The sequence below is a fragment of the Oryctolagus cuniculus genome, chromosome 4 (genome assembly GCF_051225735.1).
Source record: "Oryctolagus cuniculus isolate XC-2025 breed Fujian yellow rabbit chromosome 4, ASM5122573v1, whole genome shotgun sequence".
In the NCBI taxonomy this organism is placed as follows: Eukaryota; Metazoa; Chordata; class Mammalia; order Lagomorpha; family Leporidae; genus Oryctolagus; species Oryctolagus cuniculus.
Window position 1 is genome coordinate 115,851,740 of NC_142870.1, and position 16,227 is coordinate 115,867,966.

Here is a 16,227-nt window from a genome sequence, read left to right on the forward strand (position 1 = left end):
CATCCATTTCAGAAATACACCACAACAATAATATATTTTACATTTGTTAGTATGAGGCCAGTAATTGTTTTTCCAATTTTAAATACAAGTTTATTTAAGACATTGCATTCTCCACTTAGATACAACCCTTAAAATGTGCAATGTTATTTCTTTTCCATGTGCACATGTTCTATATTCAAGTGTTGAGAATACCCTGTAATTTACTATAGTAGCTGAACTTTAAACTGCTACAGAATTGGCTGCAGATTTGGGTCCTTCCATTTTTTACTGTTTGGAAAAATGCTGCATCTATACTGGGATTGGCTTAATCAATCTCCTCAACCACAGACACTGCAGAAGCACAACTGGACAGAGGAGCACCCCAACCAGGCAAGTCCCCAGGCATTCCTCCTGGCCTGCCCCCTGCACTCTGGTATAGCTTGATAATAATGGAGTTGCAGACTTTCTCCTAATGTTCAAATTCTCTTTAGACAGTCTGGTTCTAATCCAGCCAGTTGATGATTTCATTGCATTTGTCACGAATCTTCTGTTTATCCTCATCATTGATCTTGCCTTGAAGTTTTTTTCATCTTCAACAAATGCTTTCATGTCAAATGCATAGGATTCAAGTGAATTATTAGAGGAAACCATGCCCCTCTGCTTCTGATTCTCAGCTTTATACTTCTCAACCTCCTGGATCATATGTTCAAAGTCTTCCTTGCTCAAACAGCCCTTGTCATTAGTAATGTTAATCATGTTCTCTTTTCCTGTACTCTTATCCACAGCAGAGCTTTAAGGATTACATATGCATCAACATCAAAAGTGACTTCAATATGAGGAACACTGCAGGGAAAGAGAAGTGATATCCAACAGCAACAGATCTTGAACATTTTTGAATTTGTCTCCAGATAGAATGGCTGTCAGGAGAGCCGCAGCATAGGCAACAGTCTCATCAGGGTTGATGTTCTTATTTAGTTCTTTTCCATTGAAGAAGCATTGAAGAAACTTCTGAATCTTGAGAATTGTAGTAGAATCACTCACCAGGACAATATCATGGGTCTGCATCTTATCTAATTTGATGGCTCAAAGAGCTTTCTCTACAGGGCCTAGGATGCCACTGAAAAAGACAGCATCCAACTCTTCAAATTGAGCATGAGTAATGGAGATATAGAAGTCAATTCCTTCATGGAGAGAATATACAGCAATGCTCATCTGGGTGCTAAAGAGAAGGTACGTTTAGTTCATTCACAAGCAGTACGGAGACATCTGATGGCTCTCTTGTTCTCACTGATGTGTTTCTTATGCTTGCATTTGAACTCAGCAATAAAATGGTTGACCATTTGCTTGTCAGAGTACCCTCCACCTAAATGGGTGTCTCCAGCTGTGCATTTGACCTCAAAGCTTCTATCTTTAATTCTGAAGGGCAGCTTCCCAATTCAAAAATTAGCAAACATCCTTCAGCTTCAACCATTTTGTCTAATGCACAAGCAATAGCAGCAGCAGTTAGCTCACTATATATGTATATATATATATATATATATATATAGTGAAATGAAAGGATTTATTAAGTCATTACGTATACTGGTCAGAAAACAGGACCAAGTCTAGATTTCAGTAACTGCCAGCAACGAGGCTAGATTGCAATTGGGAAAATGTCCGTTAGACCTAAGATCATTTTTATTGTGAAAACTTGGTGAAGGAGGGCATAATTGTTTATGTTGAGCCTACTTTGAGTGTAGATAAGAGGGGCAGGATAACAGGAAATGGGGAAAGCTTTTGTGTGTTTTTTTTATTTTTTATAGAAAGTTCTTATTTAATAAATATAATTTTCATAGGTACAACTTTTAGATTATAGTGTTTCTTCTCGCACACATGCCTGCCCATCCCCAAGCCATCTCACCACCTATTCCCTCTCCCATCCATTCTTAATTAAGATTCATCATCTGTATATACAGAAGATCAACTCTGTACTAAGTAAAGATTTCAACAGTTTGCACCCACACAGACACACAAAGTATAAAGTACTGTTTGAAGATTAGTTTTAACGTTAATTCTCATAGTACAATTCATTAAAGAAAGAGGTCCTACATGGGGAGTAAGTGCACAGTGACTCCTATTATTGATTTAACAATTGACTCTATTATTTATTTATTTAGAAAACTTTCATTTAATAAATATAAATTTCAAAAGTACAACTTTTGAAGTATATTGAGACCGGCAATGTTTTCAGCATCTTTGGTTACCTGATTCTGAGAATCATTAAAGTAAGCTGTAACTATGATCGCAGCGTTGGTACCAGTCTTCCCAAGGTCAGCTTCTGTGCTTTCTTACACCTTTGTCAGGACCACTGATGACACCTCATCCAGATAGAAATTTGTCTTTCCCTTGTACTCGGATCTTAGACCTGCCTGCATCATTTACCGCCACAAAGGGCCACTGCTTCCTATCAAATAGGACAACAACATCCTCAAATTTATGTCCAATCAATCATTCGGCATCAAAAATCACACTGGTCGGGTTCATTTCAACTTGAAACTTGACAGCATCACTGATCAGTCATTCAGAGACAGTAAAGGTGACATAGCTTGGGTTGGTTCAGTTGCCATGGTCGTTGTTATTATCTCCACTTTCTCATGCTGGAAGACACCTACACAGGGTAGGTGGTGCCAAGATTGATGCTGATTGTGGGTCCCTTAGACTTCATTTCTTGCACGTTGGCCCGGTTTTTCTAATGAAAAAAAAAAAAATCCACAACGCTCAGAAGCTGCCACTGATTTAATGAGACCATGGTTAGTAATTTAACTAAGAAATAAATTCACACTTGCTATTATTTGTACCCCAAGATTTAATATGTTTAAATATTTATGAAATATATGAAATTCTTTAAAGAGCAGAAAGTCCTTTTACGAGTCTATGACATTTACTTTTCAGACTTCTTAAGCTATAAAATATCTTTTTATTAGATTCCTGTTGCCATGGTGATGCTTTAAATAATTTCAGACACAAAGGTTTTGAGACATTCATTGCAACGGTATTGTAGAATTACTTAAAATATGGTTCGCGTAGAGAAACTATTCGATGGCCTTCAGCGAGGATTCTTCTTTCATCACAAGGTTTGATAATTCAATTTATGATGAAATGAAGATGTTAATGCAAGAGCATGTTCTCGATTTAGATGCCATTGAATTCAATTTGAAACTTTTAGATCTAAAGATGACTCCATTATACAGTAATATAAGTTACAAAGCTTATCATGACTTTACTGAGGCATGGCGAGGTGGGGTGTGTTTTGTGGCCTGAATTTAACACAATTTAGCCTGAGACTAACCTTTACTTGGATAAGATTGTAGACTTTTAATCTTTTTCCATATCATGTGTGAATGAACTTTTGTATAGATGTCTCAAAGCACAATAAACTAACGTCAGCTAAAATGAAGACATTAATAATTTAATTTAGAAATATGATAATTAACCAATTTCCTGTATGACCACTTTTTTAAACATTGTGTTTAGCTATGTTGATAAAAATTAGTCTGTTTGTATTATATGACTGAAGGCCAACCAAGCATAATTGTAAGAACTCCTCTCCTTTGGGAGTCTCAGGAAAAGTCTACCTTCATCACCTTTGAAAAACATCAAATGTGGATATGTGTATAACCCAGTGGTTAAAAATGTCACTTGGGAAGCCTGCATCCATACTGTATCAGTGTGGCAGGGTTAGAGTCTCTGCTCAGTTTCCAATTCCTGCTTCCTGCCAATGCTTAGCCTGAGAGGCGATAGGAGGTGGCTCAAGTATTTGGATCCCTGAAAACCACAGGAGGGACCCAGAGTAAGAGACCTGCTCCTGACTTCAGCATTGTCCGCCCCCAGAGGTTGAAAGCATTTTCAGAGCAAAACAGCTGATCGGAGATATCACGCTCTGCGTGTCGTCTAAATAAAATGAAAAAAAAAAATTAAATGTTCTTAAAAAATCAGTTGAAAATAAATACTTTCCAGTTTTTCACTTCTCTGTTTTTAGATATTGTGAATTTGAATAAGTATTTTTGCAAAAACTTTCAGAAGCAGACATTAAATTAACGATCCTTTATAACATATTTATGTTTAAAATATTTTAGTAAATCACTTATTTTATCTATTTCAGTTATTTTGTTTTATTTCATAAAGAAAATCTATAAATTGTGTGAAATAATAGTACAAAGACCTTGGTTTGAAATAATAGCCATTGTCAGGTTCATAAAACCCAGCTTCTGCATCTAAACCTACATTTTTTTTTTTCTAAATCTTTTTTCTCTCTGCCAAAACTTAATTTCTCAGAACATAAATGTGTAATATGTACTTTCTTTTTTTCTAGAAAGAAACTCATTCTTGGGAAAACTCTTAAAATTATGTATGGTGTAATGTTAATTTTCCAGGATGCTTTTCTTTTGAATTGCATATGCTTACCTTGAGAAATTTTCCATTTTTTCAAAAACCTCTCAAGAGAAGCAAAAACAGAGTACTTACTGACAAGTCAGAATTAATTATGAAGAGGAAAGATGAATAGGATAAAAACATAAAGAAACCTGTAAAATTTAATTTTCTTCAAATTCTAAGCATTACAAAAGCAATTGTATTGAAGGATGTTTTCTGTATACTTCCATTAAAATTTCAGAAAAAAAGAAATGTAACCACAAGGATAAAAAACAGAATTCAAGTGTCCTTTTTCAATGTTTGAGAAATCTATTTATGTTTTCCTATAAAATTTAAAGTTATTTTTACCTCAGGAAGTTTTGAAAATCTTGAATTTTGAATAAATAAGAAAATGTCAGTTAGATCAGTGTCTATATATGCCCAAATGTTCATTCATTAAATTATTTTAAGCAATTTCCCGTACTTTCCTGTTAATATCTCTCAAAAATATATATTCAGAAAGCTTCTTTAAAATTCATAAGTGATCTCTTAAGTAACTGTAATGAAAGTAGGAAAGAACATATTATAAAAACTGTTTCAGGGAGGTACTGTGGCCTGGTGGGTAAAGCTACTGCCTGCAGTGCCAGCATCCCATGTGGGTGATGGTTCGAGTCCCGGCTGCTCCATTTCCCATCCAGCTCTCTGCTGTGACCTGGAAAAGCAGTGGAAGATGGCCCAAGCCCTTCCGTCCCAGCACCCATGTGGGAGACCCACAGGAAGCTCCTGGTTCCTGGCTCCAGATCAATGCAGCTCTGGCCCTTGCGGCCAACGGGGAGTGAACCAGCAGATAAAAGACCCCCCTCTCTCTCTGACTTTGCCTCTCTGTAACTCTGCCTTTCAATAAATAAATAATTCTTTAAAAAATACTGTGTCAGCAATTTTAGCTGATTGCATATGACTGTTCTACTTTTCCGCAGTTATTTAATGAATTTAAACTTCAGATTTTGTAATTACATAAGTGATAGGAAATGTGTGTCTTCTTTTTAGATATTTTAAATTTTAATTTGATCACTTTGGGGAGAAAGTTTAATTAAGAAAATAATTCTTAAATGATGTTGAGTAGTATTTGCTTCCTGTCATAGACTTGAAAGTAATACATTTCATATTGGATCATGTCGAAAATGTGTTTATTGGTTCTAAAATACACTTCAAAATTGCTGGAGCTACAAGTATGCTTTTAAATTCTTGACCATGTGGAATCAAAATTATTAGTGAACATATGCCAAAGAGGAGAAATTGAACCACTGGGAAGGTTCAATATAGTTTTGTGGGTTTATTGCCATCATTGATGTTGTCATTGCTGTTAAGTGTTTAGCAGAGTAGGACCCTAAGGAAGCTAAAGAAAAACTGGCAATTGCAATTGAGCTGGTTAATTGTCCTACATAAAATTGTTAATTGTCCTGCAGTGGGGATAGATTTTTATACAGAAAGAGGAGTGGTTTAAATTCCTTGGATGCAGGGCTTACACTGTGGCATAGGGAGTTAAGCTGCTGCCTGTGACACCGGCATCCCATATGGGTGCTGGTTCCAATCCAGCTCCCTGCTAATGTGCTTGGGAAAGCAGAGGAAGACGGCCCAAGTGCTTGGGGCCCTGCACTCACATGGGAGATCAGGAAGAAGCTCCAGATTCCTGGCTTCAGTATGTCTCAATCTCAGCCATTGCAGCCATTTGGGAATTAATCAGTGGATGGAAGACCTCTCTCCCTGTCTCTCTTGTCTTTCTGTAATTCTGATTTTCAAATAAATAAATAAATCATTAATTAAAAAATAGTAAATTCCATGGATGCAATCAATTAGCATGATGAATAAATGGGACCCAGGATTCAGAAGGGCATGATCTTGACATTTATAATTTGTGTAACCTCTGACAAAACATTTTTTTTCAAAACTACCTGGACTTGGAAAAAATGGGGAGAGAGTTCCCTGCTTTCCTCACAAAATAGTTCTGATAATTAGAAGAAGCACACATAAACACAAAACAAAGATGATTTTGAGTGCTTTATTGAGTGAAAAATTGCTATCTATATGAGCTATTTCATATTGGATGAAATGGATATTGGTTATATTTTACACATTGAATTCTGACACATTTGGCACATGTGTAGCAAATCTTTTCTGTATGTATAGAATGTCCCAGTCTATCTATCTTGTGGTTGAATTCTTCTATAACCCCCTGGGTAGCCTCTCCCATCCACTCTGACCTCTCCCCGCCACATTGCAGTTCTGTGATGTTTGCAAAGCTTGTGATGCCATTTTCTTAGCTTAAAATCTATTGCTGCTTGGTATGACCCATAAATCTCTACTTAATCTAGTCCCTGCCTCACTCTGAAGCTTCATTATGTATCTCTGCTATGATTAATTGATTCTACCACAGAATTTGTTTAGATTTCTCGGACATGCTATGTACTCTTTACTCTTATAGCAATGAGCATATCATCATTCATCTTCCAGCTCCTAGAAGACTCTATTTACTAGAACACTGTTTTTTGTTTTTGTTTTTTCTCATGTGGTACATTCTCAGAAAGTTTTCTCTGATCTTATCTAGCATAAGTCCTTATAACGTGCTCACACAGCCCAGGGACTTTTTCTCCAGAGCATATACTACATTTATTATTATAAATCCAGTATAATGACTATTCTATTAATACTTATTTCCTTCACCAGGCTGAAATGTCTTTGTGAATAATTTTCTATTCTCTGCTTACTATTTAGCTACATAAAATTTAGTAAATTACAGGGGTCCAACAAATAGATTTTATGTAACTTTAATACATGTTGTGATATTGTATTTGCAAAATTAATTAGATCATTTGTTTGATTGTAGATGATAAATTTTAAAATGAAATTATCCATGGGTCAGGCAGCAGGTGACAAAAAAAAATGAGCATGCAAGTAATTGAGTATATTATTAAACAGAATTTGAGAATATTCTGTATGCTTGTCAGAAAGGTTTTGAAAAGCAATGAAGGGCCGGAGCTGTGGTGCAGTGGGTTAACGCCCTGGCCTGAAGCGCCGGCATCCCATATGGGCACCGGTTCTAGTCCCAGCTGCTCCTGTTCCAATCCAGCTGTCTGCTATGGCCTGGGAGAGCAGTAGAGAATGACCCAAGTCCATGAGCCCCTGCACCCACGTGGGAGAACCCAGAAGAAGCTCCTGGCTCCTGGCTTCAGGTCAGAGCAGCTCCCACAGTTGAGGCCAATTGAGGAGTGAACCAACAGATGGAAGACCTCTCTCTCTCTCTGCCTCTCCTCTGTGTAACTCTGACTTTCAAATAAATAAATAAATCTTTTTTTAAAAAAAGAAAAGCCATGAAGATGCAAGTACAGGTAAATTCAGTAAACACTATCCTTTGGACTGTCATCAGCCCACATGGAGCCAATAAATTTGAATGACCTTGACTATAATGAGTGGCCTTGTTAAGACAAATCCCAAAGTAAGCAACAGCTTTAAAGACAGAGCTGTTGGAAGAATGTAGTAGGGGTAGTGGGGGCATAAAAATTTACCTACTTATTAAAGTAGTCCCTGTACCAATGTGTATTTTTGAAATTTTTTTAGTTCTTTCATTAAAATATTAAAATTTCTATACTTGTAATGACATAATCATGTGTATGTGAAATTATAGTATGGTCCCATATAAATGAGTACAACATACCTTCCAGAGATTACACACTAACCAGTATATGTACCAAGCACTGTAGTTTGTAAAAGGGAGGAATGAAAAAGAAATATTGATAACGATAAGAAAGAAGGTGATCAGATTAAGAAAAAGATAATGAAGTCACCTGAAATTTATTAGCAGACTATGTGAAATTTTAAACAAATAGTATACCCATTTGGAATTCAATACTAAGGTATTTGAGTATTTAATACAAAATGCTCTCACTGAAAACTGTTTTTCTTTTGTCTTAGCCTATATATTTAGCGATTTTTAAAAATTGTGCTTGTTCATTTCAAACATCATGGCTAGGTAATAATGGTCCCTAAATTACGTCCACAGCCTCATCCTCAGAACCTGTGAATATGTTACCTTACTTAGCTGGAGAAACTTTGCAAATATGATTAAGGTAAAGGATTTGAGGTGGCGAGAATCAATCAAGCCAAATGGAATCTTAAAAGCAAAGAATCTTTCCTGGCTTCAGGAAATTACAGGAATGTAATCCTGTATGATCTAGAAGACAATGAATGAAGCTGGGAAAGGAAAGGAAGAGTTTTATTTTTCCTGAAGTGTCCAGAAGTAATACAGCCCTACTGACACCTTCATTTTGGATTTCTAACCTGGTGAGCTGCATGATAACAAATTTTAATTGTTGTAAGTTTCCAAGTTTGTGCTAATTTATTATAGCATTCAAAAAGAAATAATACATACAAACACAATGGTATGCTTATTTACAAAGGAGCTTAAAATTTAAAGAAATAAATGATAAAATGAACCTAATTAAAAAGGAAATCAAGTTGAGTAGATTCCAAGGAGCAAAATTTAGAATTATAAAAATCAACTAGTGCTATTTTTCATTCTTTATCATTCAGTCAGAATTATTTTTTTCATTTCATTGAAATTTTAAAAATACAATTTTTTATATTTCTTTTTAAGAAAGTTTTAATTTAATGAATAAAAATTTCATAGTTACAGCTTTAGGAATATAGTGGTTCTCCCCCCCACCCAACCTCCCACCCCCACTCATGTCCCACCTCCTATTCCCTCTCCCATCCCATTCTTCATTAATATTTGTTTTTAATTAACTTTATATAAAGAACACCAACTCTATGCTAAGTAAAAATTTCGACAATTTCCACCCCACAACACACACAAAGTGTAAAGTACTGTTTGAGAACAAGTTTTACAGTTATTTCTCATAGTACAACTCATTGAGGACAGAGGTCCTACATGTGGAGTAAGTACACAGTGACTCCTGTTACTGATTTAACAATTAATACTCTTATTACGATATCAGTGATCACATGAGGCTCTTGACATGAACTGCCAAGGCTATGGAAGCCTTCTGAGTCCACAAACTCTATCAGTATTTAGACACCACCAAAAGCAAACTAGAAATTCTCTCCTCCCTTCAGAGAAAAGTACATCCTTCTTTGATGGTCCCTGCTTTCCACCGGGGTCTCATTCACAGAGATCATTCATGTAAAACATTTTTTGCCACAGTGTCTTGGCTTCCCATGTCTGAAATGCTCTAATGGGCTTTGCAGCCAGATCTGAATGCCTTAAGGGCTGATTCTGAGGTCAGTGTGCTGTTTAGGGTGTTTGAAATTCTAGGAGTCAGCTATGTGGACTGCTTCACATGTTGGAACACTCTCCTTTTTAATTCTATCTATTGTTATTACCAGACACTTGGTATTATTCAAAATACAATTCTGTAAGTCAGTAATTCTTTATCTAAAATTGAGTTATCTTCCCAGAAATTCAGTGAATAAAATGTAATCTGCAGCTATAAATGTTGATTTCTAATCTATTAGATTAGTCAACATAGTTTCATTGACTGTCCTTTATATTAGCTTAATTAAAAAATTAAACTTTATGATTCCAGAAGCTTTTTGTACATTAAGATAAATAAACTTTCAAGAAATAGACTCAACTTATGGTCCTATATAAATGAAATGATTAAACATGTTTCAGTAGGTTGTCAGATTGTGGTCAACTAACAGTAGATATGAATTCAGATAATATTTCATTTATCACCAAAGTAATGTATATTATGTAATGATATATAAGAAATGTGATTATTGTCAGCCATCAAGTGTTATCATTTCCAATTTTGTATGATATCAAACCCCACCAAATCCCAAGGGATTTCATGTTATATCATTATTTGATGAAGTTATAACATACTCACCACAACCTTTATCACAAGAGCTCTGTTCTTTGACTACATTCTTGGTTCTATGTTAAGTGTATTATCTTTATCAGCTCATGATCACAGCAGCCTGCATAAGCTATGAGAGAAAAGGAATCTTATTTCTTATTCAATGATTTGAATACTATTTGGCACTGTAAGAGTTCTCAATAAATGTTTGTTTGACAAATACCATATTGAACTGTTTTTTGTTAATGTTTGTTAATCACTGCATTCTATTACAGGAAAAGAAACTGAAACTTTTTATTGCTTAAGACGAAAGGAGGATTTGATATCAGCTAGTATGCTTTGGTGTCATGTCTCCTAAATTGATTTTAAATTTGCTTCCACTAATTCTAGTTCAAAGAGATTATTTCTGAGTCAGGTCCATACTTTGTGGCTCATATTTCCAGTATATTTCTGGGAGATGTATAGATATGATCACTTTTTTATTTATTTGACAGAGTTATTCAGTGAGAGAGAGACAGAGAGAAAGGTCTTCCTTTCATTGGTTCACCCCCCAAATGGCTGCTACAGCCGGCGCTGCGCCGATCCAAAGCCAGGAGCCAGGTGCTTCTTCCTGGACTCTGACATGGGTGCAGGGCCCAAGCACTTGGGCCATCCTCCACTGCCTTCCAGGGCCACAGCAGAGAGCTGGCCTGGAAGAGGAGCAACCGGGATTAGAATGCCCATATGGGATGCCGGCACCGCAGGCGGAGGATTAACCAAGTGAGCCACGGTGCCGGCCCCGGATATGATCACTTTAATATTTTAAAAAAATTGCTCAGTGTCTGTTATTTTATAGAATAGGATCTGCTATAGGAGAGACTTTTCCAAATCAAAATTTTCTGCCCATCAGTTTTACTTAGTTTCTCAAACCAATTCATCCAGAAGTTCCAAACCCTTTTTACACCTTTGGGATATTAATACTCACTTCCTGACCCATAATATTTGATGGATATAATTTGTTTTTATCATCTGAAAAAGTTCAAATTATTTTTAAGAAAAATTTTGGGTCCATTGTTACCTAATTTCATTTTCACTCCTATGTTTGCCTATACTCTAATGAAGATGCTTTGAATGTGTGTTAATATCTGAAACTATACTCACCCACAATTCTGCTATAGATCTTAAAATTAATAATGACTTTATGCTTCATGAGTAGCAAAGTCTGATAATTCTCATTGCCATTATTATTTTGATTCATGATAAAGCTAAATTAAAAAGCTTTGTGTAATAATTTTTATTTCTACGATATTATGCTTCATTAATATACCAATATATAGAGACTTGATGGCAAACTAATTTATTTTTATTATTTGAAGCCTTTTTAAATTCCAATAAAGATTTATAAATATATTCTTTTAAATATAAGAAACACTTCAGTCGCTGTTTTCTTTTTTAACTTCCAATTATTCCCAAAGAAAGATTAGCGCATCAGTATCTTCCAGAGTAAATGCGTTAGAGAAACACTTGCAAGCGATTAAAGCCATGATAATATTTTTTGCTTCTTTGAATTATAATCTGGTCCTCATTCAGTAAATATCATTGATTCATTTTTCTAAAGACTACCTGAATAGTTATTAAAGAGAAACTCAGAGTTTTGTGAGTTTGCTTGTTCAGACTAAGGTGAAATGTGAAGCCAAATTACACTTAGATAATATTATATAAATAACTAACTACAGCTTAGTTGTGTTACTAGAAATCACCACTAGGTATAAATGGATAACTATTTATTAACTTTGAGAGAAAATGTGGGGATGACTGGAAGATTATATATATCCATTTTGTCTTCCTAATTGCTTTTTCTTTTATTTTGTCAGATTTGTGCCATGTAAAGACAGGATAACCAGGATACAAAGATAATATTTTTCTATCATTTAATAGCAAAGCATATTAAATTTTATGGCATATTTGATTAAGTTATATGAACAGAGCAGGATGACCAGCTTAATCCTGTAAAAAAAAAATCTTGCCATTCATCATTAAATAATTTTAACTTGCAAATGTCAATTGAGGATGTGCAAATTAACCCAAGATTGTCAACTTTTTTTTTTAAGATTTATTTATTTACTTAAAATTCCCAGAGTTACTCCGAGAGAGGAGAGGCAGAGAGAGAGAGGTCTTCCATCTGCTGGTTCACTCCCTAGTTGGCCATAACGGCCAGAGCTGTGCTGATCTGAACCCAGGAGCCAGGAGCTTCTTCCAGGCTCCCATGAGGGTGCAGGAGCCGAAGAACTAGGGCCATCTTCTACTGCTTTCCCAGGCGATAACAGAGAGCTAGATCGAAAGTAGAGCAGCCAGGACTAGAACCGGCGCCCATATGGGATGCCAGCACTGCAGGTGGCGGCTTTACCCACTACGCCACAGTGCCGGCCCCATCAACTTTTCTGTTCTAGTGGTAAGGTACATTAGGAGGATACTAGGATGAAACCTGTGGAAATAAGGAAATAACAAAAATTTACTTGATTTATCAACTAAGTTATTTAAAATGAGAATACAGTTAAATCAATAGCAATAGATCTGAAAACAATGAAATTACATTTAGAATTATGTGGATAGAAAATGAGGAATGATATTATAGACAGAAAGTTCAATATTTTTTCAGTCCAGGCTGAAAAAAGACAAAGAACAGAAGACAGTGTCTCTTGTTTATTTCCTTCAAATTGCATACGGGCCATTCTATAATAAAAAGGTCAGTTTTGCTTTATAGGTAGCACAAAGTCTCTTCAAGCAATGTAACTCTTGCTGTCATTTCACCATCAACAATCCTTAAGTGCTTACAATTTAATATGTTTAATTTTATTTGGTTTAAAATTTTGTTTTTATGTCATCAGAAAATGTTGAAAATTTACACATTATATGAGAAATTCTACATATCTAATTTCATTTTTATTTATTTACATTTTAATAACATATAGCACTTGTACATATTTATGACATGTATGCAATATTTCAGCACACACCTACATATATATATATATATATATATATATATATATACACACACTGTACATTACCAAATCATGCAAGTAGAATTTCCAGTTATTTATCTTTGCTATATGTTTGGAATCTACCAGTTCTTTCTTCCAGTTATTTCTACAATATATGCTTCACTGCTGTGAATCATACTGTTTTCCCACTGTACTGTGGAAGAGTAGAAATGGTTATGTCTAACTGTGCTCTGGTGCCTGTTATCCATCCTCTGCTTTTCCTCTTCACTCTGCCCAATCTCAAGTAGTCACTATTCTAAGATGGACTTTTTTAAGCTTTCACATATGAGGGAAAACAGGCAGTATTTGTACTTTTGTGTCTTTGGTTTATTTCACTTAACATAATGATCATCATGTCCATCCATTTTGCTTAAAATGACAAAATTTCATTTTTCTTATAGCTGAACAACCTTGCATTATGTATACATACCACATTTTCTTTATGCATTCTTTCAGTGATGGGAACTGGGCTGATTCTACATTTGCTGATTCTGAATAGTGCTGAAAGGAACATGGGAGTGCAAGCATCTCTTTCATACGTTGATTTTATTTGCTTGGAATGCATGCCTAGAAGTGGAGATAACCATATCCTGTGATGCATCTGTTTTAAGCTTTTGGAGAAAACTACATAATGGTACTAATTTGCATTCCCATCAGTAATACATAAGGGTTCCCCTTTCTCCACATCTTCGCAAGCATCTGCTATGTTTTGTATTTTTGTTAATGGTATTCTTTTTTATTTATAAATGTATTCCAGAGCCAACACTGTGGTGTAGTGGGTAAAGCCAACGCCTGCAGTGCTGGCATCCCATGTGGGCACTGGTTCAAGTCCTGGCTGCTCCACTTCCAATCCAGCTCACTGCTTTGGCCTGGGAGAGCAGTGGAAGATGGCCCAAGTCATTGGTCCCCTGCACCAATGTGGGAGAACTGGAAGAAGCTCCTGGCTCCTGGCTTCGGATCAGCACAGCTCTGGCTGTTGCAACCAACAGGGGAGTGAACCAGCTAATGGAAGACCTCTTTCTCTCTCTCTCTCTGTCTCTCTCTCTACCTCTTCTCTTTCTCTCTGTGTAACTCTGACTTTCAAATAAATAAATAAATATTGAAAAAAATTGTGTCCATATTTTTAAATGATTTCTTTATTTACTTGAAAGGCAGAGTTACAGAGGCAGAAGGAGAGAAAGCAACAGAGATTTTCCATCCACTGGTTTACTCCCCAAATGGTTGCAACAGCTGGGGCTGGACCAGGCCAAAGCCAAGAGCCAGGAACTTTTTCTGTGTTTCCCACTTGGGTGCTGGAGCTCAAGGACCTGGGCCATCTTCCAATGCTTCCCCAAGTACATTATCAGGAAGTGATGTAGCAGGAACACAAACCAGCACCCATATGAGATGCTGGCACTGCAGATGGCAGCCTACCCAGCTGTGCCACAACTCTGGCCCCTTGATAATAGTATTCTAACTGGAATGAGATGATACCTCATTGTCATTTTGAGGTTTTTTTTCCCCAATGGTTAATGTTATTGAATATTTTAAAATACATTTTTAAATTTCAATTCCTTTATGCGTTATTCTTAACTGAATTGTTTGGTAATTTTGTTGCTGAGGGGTGTGTGTGTGTGTGTGTGTGTGTCTGTGTGTTCCTTACATATGCTAGATATTAATCCTCTGTCAGATGAATAGTTTTCAAATATTTTTTCTCAGTCTGCTGTTTGTCTCTTCACTGTATTCATTGTTTGATAAAATGTCTGGTTTTGCTGTTGTTAGGTGTGCTTTTGTCATTTCATCAAAGAAAAAAAAAGTCATTGCCAGTATTAAAGTGTTCCCCAATGTTTGCATTGAGGTTTTTGATCCTCTTTTTAGGGAATGGGGGCAGTGGGGTCAAGAGTAAGTGTTCTGCGTATGGATAGCCCATGCTCCTAGGAGGATTTACCGAGGAGACTGTACTTTCTCCAATATATGTTTTTGTTGACTTGTCAAGAATCAGCTGGCTGTAGATGTGCAGATTTATTTCTGATGTCTCTATTCTGCTCCATTAGTCTATGTATCTGCTTTTATGTCAGCACATGCTGTTTTATTTACAATCACTTCATATTATGTCTTTGGAAGAGGTGTTGTGATGACTCCAGCTTTATTTCTTTTGTTCAAGATTGCTTCGGCTATTCGAGGTCATTTGTGTTTCCATGTGAATTATAAGATGCTTTCTTTATATTTTTGGAAGAATCTAATTTTGTGAAGAAATAATTGTCACTTAGAAGAGATTTTGGTTGAATCTGTAAATTGTTTTGGATAAAAGGAGACTTTTAATAACACTCAATCTTCCAAGAAATGAACATGGGAGGCCTTTCTATTTTTTATGTTTCCTTCAGGTTTTTATTGTTTTGCAGTTTTCATTGTAGAGGTCTTTCATATCCTTAGATAAATTTATTTCAAAGTATTTTATTTTATTTCTATAGCTATTGTGAATGCCATTACTCTTTAAATTTCTTTCTTAGTAAGTTTCTTATTGATGTATAAAAATGCTACTGAGTTTTTCTATTGATTTTGTATCTTACAAAATTTCCTGAACCTATTTATCAGTCCCATGTCTTTTGATTGAGTCTTTTTATGTATAAAATGTTGGCATTTGCAGATGGACATTCTCCTTTCTTATTTCTATGCCTTTTAAATCTTTTTTTAGCCTAATTATTCTGGTTTAAACTGGTACCGTATTTAATAAAAATAGTAAGAGTAGGTAACTTTGTCTGGTTTGAGATATTAGTTGAAAAGCTTTCAGCTTTTACCCATTCAATGTGATGTTGAATATGAACTTTTCATATATGGCTCTTATTGTGTAATGGGATAACACAATTTGTTATAAATTTTTTTAGGATGAATATTAAATTTTACTGAATGCTTTTTATGTGCCTATTGACTTTTATCCTTCATTCTGATGATGTGTTATGCTTAATCATTTGCATGTACTG

The 16,227-nt window shown here is 35.5% G+C and overlaps 1 pseudogene; it reads right to left on the minus strand.

Moving 5' to 3' along the window:
- Positions 1-304: 304 nt before the first annotated feature.
- Positions 305-16,227, minus strand: part of LOC100352780 (heat shock cognate 71 kDa protein pseudogene) — a 35,693-nt pseudogene continuing 19,770 nt past the window's right edge.